Raw genomic sequence first — 10,000 nt, forward strand, 5'->3', positions numbered from 1 at the left:
CAAGAGACAACACTCTGTCGCTCAAAATTGCTTCCACAACATCGTTAAATTCTGGCCATCATTGCTCCCAGACTATATTCGATCCCTGGTCATCGTCGCTTCAACAACTTTTGTTGAGTCAACTTTATCGACTTCATTACTAGACGAGTAGTTATTTTATCGACCCTGAAAAAAAAACAAAAAAGAACAAAAAAAAAATCAGGACCGTGGCTCGTGTCGTGATTGGAACTCTCTGTAGCGTAAAGAGCCACTGCAAGCCATTTTGTTCGGCGCTCTAACAATTCAACTACGAGTTCTTACCCTCCCAGTTAATAATAAATACTCGTTTGTGTGTGTGTGTGTGTGTGTGTGTGTGTGCACGTGCACGCGTAGCTATGTACACACATATATGTATGTATATGTATATATATATATATATATATATATATATATATATATATATATATATATATATATATATATATATATATATATATATATATATATGTATGCGTGTACATACATATATGTAAGTGTGTATATATATGTATGTATATATATATATATATATATATATATATATATATACACACACATGTATATGTATGTATACATATACATGTATGTATGTATATATGTATGTATGTAGTTTCTTCGAAGGCCGCGTGTTTATATAGCTGGTGTTTATCTTTCACATGAGAGTTCTGCAGAATTAAACAGACGAGAGAGGGCGGGATCTCCACCCACAATTTTCGGGTTTAGGACACCGGTGCGTTCGTAATACAGTTTCTCCACCGCACAGCAAGGTCAGAGGAGACGAAAAGGACCACGTTCCTCAGATTATAGACCATCACATCGATTGCAGCAGCAACAACAATGTCGAAAGCGACCAAAGGTTCTGGAGGATGGATGCGAACTGTAGACCTTTGAACTGGTGGGTTGATGCTTCAATATTTTACTCCTAACTACGTCTGTCTGTCTCTATCTGTCTATCTATCTATCTATCTATCTATCTATCTATCTATCTATCTATCTATCTATCTATCTATCTATCTATCTATCTATCTAACATGGCTACTTGACTCGCCGTCCATCCATTCTTCCTCCAGTCAATCTATCTTTCTATCTCCTCTCTCTCCCCCCCTCTCTCCTCTCTTTTTCTCTCTCTTTCTTTCTCCCACCCCCTCTCTCCCCACACCTCCCGTACCAATCACTTACCGGAATCGTCCTCACGGCTATCTATATCTTTCTCGTTCACATGTGATTTTTAACTATCGATTTTTGCTATTATCTATTGCTACGAGTCGTCAACACAAAAGTTGCTGTTCCGGCGTCTGTTCAGTCAATGTTCTTACACATTCCTCTAATACAACTTCGTCTTCCGGTGTCTCTTAAATATACGTAGCTATTTATATAAGCTACCTTCGTGTTCCGGTCTCTCTTAACGTGTACGTGGTTATATATTTATGTAATACAACTAATAAGAAATTCATTTACCCATCTATCTATCTATCTATCTATCTATCTATCTATCTATCTATCTATCTATCTATCTATCTATCTGTCTACTTACACACACTTATATATTATACATATATGCATACATACATATATACAAGAAATCATATATACATACATACATTATCATTTAAGTATATATGAGCATGACAGTTTCTTCTGCTATTGCCTTGGGCCGACCAATGCCTTGCGAATGGATTTGTTAGACGGAAACTAAAAAGACCCGTTATCGCCATGATAGATCACTGACCACTACATTTACATTTTTTCTCCTTGTTTCTCTCCTTGTTTCTTTCCGTGTTACTTTCAGTTGAAGAGCGTAGGCTCGAAACATCAAAGACTTTCTCTATTCCCGAGCGTTAAACTAATACATCCATTTGTTGTTTACACCACCTGTCTTCGTCTGTTGTTTTTTTCGTAAATTCTCCCATATATATATATATATATATTTTAAAGGCGGTGCTCCAGCATGGCCGCAGTCAAATGACTGAAACAAGTAAAAGAGTAAAAGAGGGTGGGTGCAAAGTAAGTAGGCATTACTTACACTTGGTGGGTGCAAAGTAAGTAGGCATTACTTACACTGGGTGGGTGAAAAGTAAGTAGGCATTAAAAATTGTTAATAAAATCCATATTCCTTTTACAAATTTATTGAAACAAATGATACATGTTCTTTATCACATGAGAAAATGAAAGTAAATCTTCATATTTCAACGCAAGCACCGGTGGCGTCAACCAGTTTCCTGAAATGGCCAAGGATCGAATGAACAAGCTTCTGAAGGACGTTGTCTGGCATGCCATTGAGAACCTCCTGAATCAATGTTTCCAAGTTTTCCAGTGGGCGAGGTTTTGTCTTGTACACCTCCTCTTTTGTGTAACCCCACAGGTAAAAATCACATAGAGTGATATCTGGACTTCTTGGAGTTCTGGAGTTCTGGACTTCTGCGGTCAGCGTCTTCAAGTTTTAGCTTCTGCACGTAATGGGGTTTCCACGGACGAAAATTCATTTCTTTATGCAGCACCGTACGTATTGTGTATCTTGTTAGTCAACTTTCAGGAGATGCTTGACTTGTTGATTTTTGCGGGTTGCACTGTTACCACATCCTCCGCTGACCGGGATGTAGTTGGACGGCCACTTCTACCACTTCTACCACTTCTACCACCGCCACTTCTATCATCATCAACACCACAAGCATCACTGGCTCCGCTGCCATTACCCTCATCAGTAACAACACCAACGCCCAAACCACCGCCGCCGCCGCCGCATACGCCGCCGCATACGCCGCCGCATACGCCGCCGCATACGCCGCCTCCTCCGCCGCCGCATACGCCGCCGCCTCCTCCTCCGCCGCCTCCTCCGCCGCCGCCTCCTCCGCCGCCGCCTCCGCCGCCGCCGCCGCCTCCGCCGCCGCCTCCGCCGCCGCCTCCGCCGCCGCCTCCTCCGCCGCCTCCTCCGCCGCCGCCGCATACGCCGCCTCCTCCGCCGCCGCCTCCGCCGCCGCCTCCGCCGCCGCCGCCACGTCCGCCTCCGCCTCCGCCTCCGCCTCCGCCTCCGCCTCCGCCTCCGCCTCCGCCTCCGCCGCCTCCTCCGCCGCCGCCTCCGCCGCCGCCGCCACGTCCGCCTCCGCCTCCGCCGCCTCCGCCGCCTCCGCCGCCTCCGCCGCCTCCGCCGCCGCCGCTGCCACCACCACCAATATTATCACCAACGCTGCCAACTTCACCACCATCACCACCACTATCCCTAAAACCAAAACCACCTCCACCGCCACCACTCAAACCACCAAACCACCACCACCACCACCACCACCACCACCACTACCACCACTATCTCCAAAACCAAAGCCACCTCCACCACCACCACCACTCAAAACCACCACCACTCAAACCACGACCACCACTACCACCACCACCACCACCACCACCACCGCCACTGCTGTCATCGTCCACACCCACCACGGTTAACCAGTTTAATTATCTGGCCCATTAACTTTCTAACTAATTATACATGACTAACGTTATAATTAATCTCATCATTCTTCTTTCCTCCGTCATTTAATCGTTGCAATATTCTACGTTTTTTAAGTTGTTTCCCATTAAAATGCGTTTCTCTATGCGTGTGTGTGTGTGTGTGTGTATGTGTGTAATGGTCTTAGATTTTTGCACAAAGCCAGCAGTTATTTCTTGAGATTGGGGTGGGGGTGGTTGGGTGGAAGTCGATTATATCGAACCCAGTATTTGATTGATACGTGTTTTATCGACTCCGGACTCGGCGAAGTTTGAACTCAATAATGAACGATCAAAATAATCCTTTCTACAATAGGCACGAGGTCTGAAATTTTGGGGGAGGAGGAGGAGGACAGGTCGAGTACATCGACCCCAGTGCGTAACTGGTACTTATTTCATCCAACCCCACCGAAAGGATGAAGGGCAAAGTCGACCTCGGCGGAATTTGAACCCAGAACGCAAAGACGGACGAAGTACCGCTAAGCATTTCGCCCGGTGTTCTAGCGATTCTGACAGCTCGCCGCCTTGATAATAATAATAATAATAATAATAATAATAATAATAATAATAATAATAATAATGATAATAATACCCCACAACCGGAATATTCCAACAGATGGCCATCCATGCTCGTCATCAAATAACCAAAAGAAAAAGGATGAAAAATGGTCTAGGAAAGATAATAAAGAAGTTCTTACAGCCTTCTACCATGCCATATATTTCCCTACAGATAAATCTAATACTGTAATGGTTTCTTAAACATTCACTAGAACAAAACTGTACAAATCCAAATATATGGTATCCTAAGCATAACACCTACATGAACTTCTAACTTGTTGTCTCTTGAGGTCTCTGGGTGAGACTTGGATCCAACTTGTACAAATGCAAAACAAAAGTCAAACATAAAATAATAATAATAATAATAATAATAACGCCTTTTGATAGAACGTCAAGTTGATCAGAACTGACCAGGAGCAAAACAAACCACAGCTATACAATAGTAGTAATAGTGGTGGTGGTGTTGGTGGCAGTGGTTGTGGTGTTGTTGGTGGTGGTGGTGAGAAGAAAAGAATTAGTAGTAGTAGTGATGGTGGTGGTGATGGTGGTGATGGCGATAGTAGTAGTGGTGGTGATGGTACTGAGAGTCGTCGTAGTGGTGGTGGTGGTGGTGGTAGTGGTAGCAATAGCAGTAGTAGTAGCAGTAGTAGTAGCAGTAGTAGTAGTAGCAGTAGTAGTGGTGCCACCAATTGTAGCAGTACCTCCTATGAGAGTTGAAAACCTCGCAGTAGTCTGCTACCACCGACACCATCACCACCGCTGCCTTCACTACCACCACTATCAGCACCACCATCTTCCAATATGACCACCACGACGAAAAGCACCAACACCACCACCACCACTAACACCAACACCACCACCACCACCAACACCATCAGCACCACTATCAACTACGAAGACCATAACACCACAGCCACAACTACCACCGTCACCGCCTCCAGCAATTCCACCAAAACCACCACTACCACCACCACCACCACCACCACCACCACCATCATTACCCCCCCCCCCCACCATAACCCCTCCCCAGCATTACCCCCATTACCACAACCACAACTTCACTATGATAGAGAACATGGTGGTAGAGAACAAGTGTGATTGAGTTTTTTCAAAAATGCGATGTACAATAAAATAAAATAAAATAAAATAAAATAAAATAAAATAAAATAAAATGCCCAATACAATATAAACACATCTGAAACAACATCAACAATAATAAATACTGAAGTTTAAAGTTCAGAGCAGAATAATAAGAAAGGAAATTGAGTTTATAAGAAGAGAAAGAAAATAAAAAAAAGATAGAAAAATAGGTGTCGAAGAGACGGGTCGGAGGCGTCAAGTGAATGTCGGCGTTGGGGGCGGAGGCGTAGGAAAACGTGAAGAGATTTTAAGTAGGAAGAGAGAGAGAGAAAGAGAGAGAGAGAGAGAGAGAGAGGGGGGGGGAGAGATGGTTTGAAGAGACTTCTGTTTAAATTCACGTCTCTAATTTATAAGTCAATACACCTCACTCCAATGCACGGTATGAGGAACAAAAAATTGCTGAGTTGCTATTTTAAAAACTGTCTGAATAGCCAGTTAATTTGTTTCCATCGTAAAAATCTATGACGATCTACGTGCCACAGGCTTTTTTCCTCGTTTCGCATGCAATCTGGCCATTGATATTCAGTGCACTACTCGAAGCCAGCCAGTCTCTCAATAATGAAACGGCGAGGCAACAGCATAGCGTGACTACATTAAAAAGTAATTGAGGTTTGGCGGTTATTACTTGTTGGACAGTAAGTTAGCGCAGCGAAGTGGAGTGTATAGGCGTGACCTTGTCGGGGTGGCAAATGATAAATAAATTCGTTTTGGTAATTACGAAGTTCCAGGTGGTGGGTGGTTGTGGTGGGAGGGTTTCGATCCTAAAGTGCAGCACTTTGGATTCGGACAAGTAATCCCTTATTGCATGTTTGACTATGCGGTAAAATGCTGGTTAGTTTTTCCTTTCTCCAAACCTTGAAGACAAAACTAGGTCAGCGGGATTTGTGCTGTATCGAAGCTGGTCAGCTGGTCTCTTCCTCCCCCTCTCTCTGTCTTTCTTACACACACACATTTATGTACATACATGCATACATACATACATACATACATACATACATACCTGCATACATGCATACACATACACATACACACACACACACTCACACACACACACACATATATATAAATATATAATCAAATAAGCCAGGATCTTGCTGTATCTTGATTATAAACGTTTTCCCTTTGTGCTTTTCATGTTTTCCCTCGATCTCATTATAGCGTCCGGAGTTTCATAGCGTTGGTTCCTTTAACTGAAAATAATGAGAAGAGTTTATGTCACACTCACCCTACCTCTTTTAATGAGAATTTACTACTATCTAACTGATTTCTTCTAAAGTTTATTTCTTTATGTAGTAAGGAGTACTTATAGATATAAGAGATTAAGATTGGAGAGAACATCTAATAATATCTAATTATAACCAGCAGCCAGTTCTGATCTGTCGACTAATAATGCTCTTAATTCTCAATAAACGCAGTCTACTAGCCTTAGATCTTTTGATGGTGATAAGTGGGTAGATAAAAAATTAGAAATGAATTGCAATCCCATGACCCCCACTGTGATCCATTCCTGCCACTCCAAAATTGTAGTTGTTTTTCTCTTAGCTTATTCTTGCTGAAATAGTGGTAACATGAAATTCTTTCATCTTCCAGTTCTGATAAAATATTTGAAAAAAACTATTAATATCTCTTGTCTGTTGAAAATCCATATTTTTGGCAACTGAAGATGGCATTGTATTTAAATTAATGTACTGCTTGCATAGTTCAATTAAATGGAGCCGCTTGAAACGGTCGTATTGCATTAATGCCTCACATCCTGATGCTTATTTTGATTTTATTCCCCTTACTTCGAGCTGTGCAGATAATACCGGACTAACTTGGTGCCTCAACTTAAGTACCTAATTCAACTGAATCTCAATTATTTCTTATATATATATATATATATATATATATATATATATATATATATATATATATATATATATATATATATATACATATATATATATGAGGGACAGACCCTCTAGCATTTTAATTCACCATTTGTCTCCTCATTGCACTTTTTATATCAACCTCGTTTTTTCTCATGATTTCTCATGTACCAGCGTACTAGTTTCAAATAGATCTAATCGTGTGCCCCGAGTCAGAGATTGTTTGGAGACTCAAGACACGTTATATAAATCTGCCTTATCTCAATGTCTCTATGGCAACAAACAGCTCAGCTCTTATTTTAATTAATGTGTACATTAAATGATATATATATATATATGTGTGTGTGTGTGTGTGTTTTTATATAGATATAGATATACATACGTACATATATGTTTGAAGAGAAATGTCTAGGCATATGTGTGTGTGTGTGTGTGTGTGTGTGTGTGTGTGTGTGTGTGTGTGTGTGTGTGTGTGTGTGTTTATATAGATATAGATATACATACGTACATATATGTTTGAGGAGAAATGTCTAGGCAGGTAAATCACCAGATTTTTACGATGGAAACATTCGCTATTCAGAACTGTATGCATACTATGTATATAGAAATACACACACACACACACACACACACATGTATTTTTATATATATATATATATATATACATACATACACACGCATACGTATGTAACGTATGTATACATAAAGCTGATTGAAAAATAAATCAGTTTATTGTAATAAAAGCCAAAAACAAAATCTGCTCTTTTTTTGGTGGGGAGGTTTTCGAATCATATAAATTTATTGAAATATTGAGATTTATTTACAATTATTATTCAATTTTATTTATATTGACTTTGATCTCGTTCGTCACATAAATTTAAATTACAATATATCAGATGTATATATATTTAAATATGAAACTATAAATTAAAGGTTTTATAGAGAAATACGCGTTAAGGCTGTTTAATATAATGGCTACAACTCTTGTATAGGATTAGGTAAATATTGGCTCTGATTGGAGAAAACACATGAATCAATATTGTATATTCTTATATACCGCCATAGGTGCAGGCATTGTGGTATGTTTCAGAAGTTCGTTTCACAATCTCGTGGTTTTGGGCTCTGGTCTACACACACACACACACACACACATACACACACACACACACACACACACACACACACACACACACACACACACACACACACACACACACACACACACACACATACACATATATATCTGTTATATGCTATAGAAGCAGTATTAAGTTTAAAAACAACATAAGCCCTCATCCATCCAGGCAATCCGACCTCGGTTGATCAAGCCCAGCACTTTGTCCAAGCGGTATTCTACTAGCCTCCATCGATCGCCTATTTTCAGTCCCATCCAGATCGTTTCACAACAGCTTCTACGATGTTCTTGATGGTTCTTCTGTTTACTCTTGTAATGCCAAAAATTCCGAATGCCTTATTCAGAGTCTCACCTGCGAACCCTCGACTGCCAACCTCCGCTGGCAACCACTTCGTTCTCCATCCATTCTTACTGCAGTCCTTCACCAGATCCTGGCACTTGTTTTTCCTTCTGTCTAGTCACTCATCCATCTTTTCCTCCCAGAGCACAGTTGACTCCACTAAGAATAGCTGCCTTGTTGTTTTGGAAACAAAAACCAACGCAATATCTGATCTTAAGATCTGGGCGATATGAGATGGAATGTTTTAGCTTTTACTCACAAATCGACTTCCATCACTCGGTTCTGTGTTGTGGAAATTAAATCCTCTGTTGAAATTAAACTCTCGGAACAGTTCTTGGGTCTTTACTCTGATATCTTTCCCTCCTTAAAAAGGATATCTCTGGAGTAACAAGTATGAGGAACATATGAAGAAGAGAGCAATCTCCCATGATTGTCAAACTTGCAGAAAAATTGCCATAACCTCATAATAAATTTTCTGCATAGCTTTATTAACTTTTAATGAAAATTATATTAATTTGAAAAAAACTAATTTAAAATTAATAACGTAAAGCTTAAGATACAGTGTACAACTCATTATTCATTAATTAAAAAAAGATATATTAATTTTAGTTAACGTCATAAGAATTTAGAAAATTTGAGAGACATGAAATAAATTGCTTTTTTTAAACGCTGGAACTCGAATCAATAAAGCTATAAAGAACAGGATGCAAATATTTGACTGAAAGACCCAAAGACAGCTTTCGATGTTTTTTTTTTATCTAAGGGGTTCTTTAACCTAATATTAAAACACTATTATTTATAACTCCATCTAAACCTGCGGGTTGGCGGAATCGTTAACATGGCGGCTAAAACGCTTAACGGAATATCTTCTGTCTTTACGTTCTGAGGCCAGGGTCGACGTTTCCTTTTATTCTTTCACACTCGATAAAACAAGTACATAGTCGACTTACCCCCTCCTTCGAAGTTGCTGGCCTTGTGCCAAAAAGTGAAACCGTTCTTTATTAGCTTTACCTAAAGCGGCGGCGAGATGGCAGAATCGTTAGCAAGGCGGGAAAAAAACGATTAACAGCATGTCTTCCATCTTTACGTTCTGAGTTCAAGTTTCGCCGAGGTCCACTTCGCCTTTCATATCCTTCGGGGGTCAATAAAATAAGTACGAGCTGGGCACTGGAATCATCCTCCGAAATTACTGGCATTTGTGCCGAAATTTCAAAAACTTGTGCCTATAATAGAAAAGATTATTTAGAACTTTAGAAATTCACCGGTTAAAACGATATATATATATATATATATATATATATATATATATATGTGTGTGTGTGTGTGTGTGTGTGTGTGTGTGTGTGTGTGTGTGTGTGTGTGCATACTCACAGACAGTCGCTCACGAACATTTATATATAACCTGCGTTGACCAATAGCGATTCAACATCCAGAAGCCATCTTGCTCTTGTTTGAATCGGT

At 40.3% G+C, this 10,000-nt stretch overlaps 1 protein-coding gene across 3 annotated transcripts in view; it reads left to right on the forward strand.

Annotated features, from left to right (window-relative positions):
- The window catches only part of LOC106874378 (ras-like protein family member 10B), a 67,828-nt gene that overhangs the window by 5,520 nt on the left and 52,308 nt on the right, over positions 1–10,000 (forward strand). Inside the window, exon 1 of one of the 3 annotated variants that reach the window (XM_089341480.1) lies at positions 705–913. The exons of the other annotated variants lie outside the window; for them this stretch is intronic. The gene's annotated coding sequence lies outside the window, so the exon portion shown is untranslated. Of the gene's footprint in view, positions 1–704; positions 914–10,000 lie in introns of those variants that run through there. 3 annotated transcript variants of the gene reach the window in all.

Source organism: Octopus bimaculoides, chromosome 24, assembly GCF_046866305.1.
Source record: "Octopus bimaculoides isolate indiv1 chromosome 24, ASM4686630v1, whole genome shotgun sequence".
In the NCBI taxonomy this organism is placed as follows: Eukaryota; Metazoa; Mollusca; class Cephalopoda; order Octopoda; family Octopodidae; genus Octopus; species Octopus bimaculoides.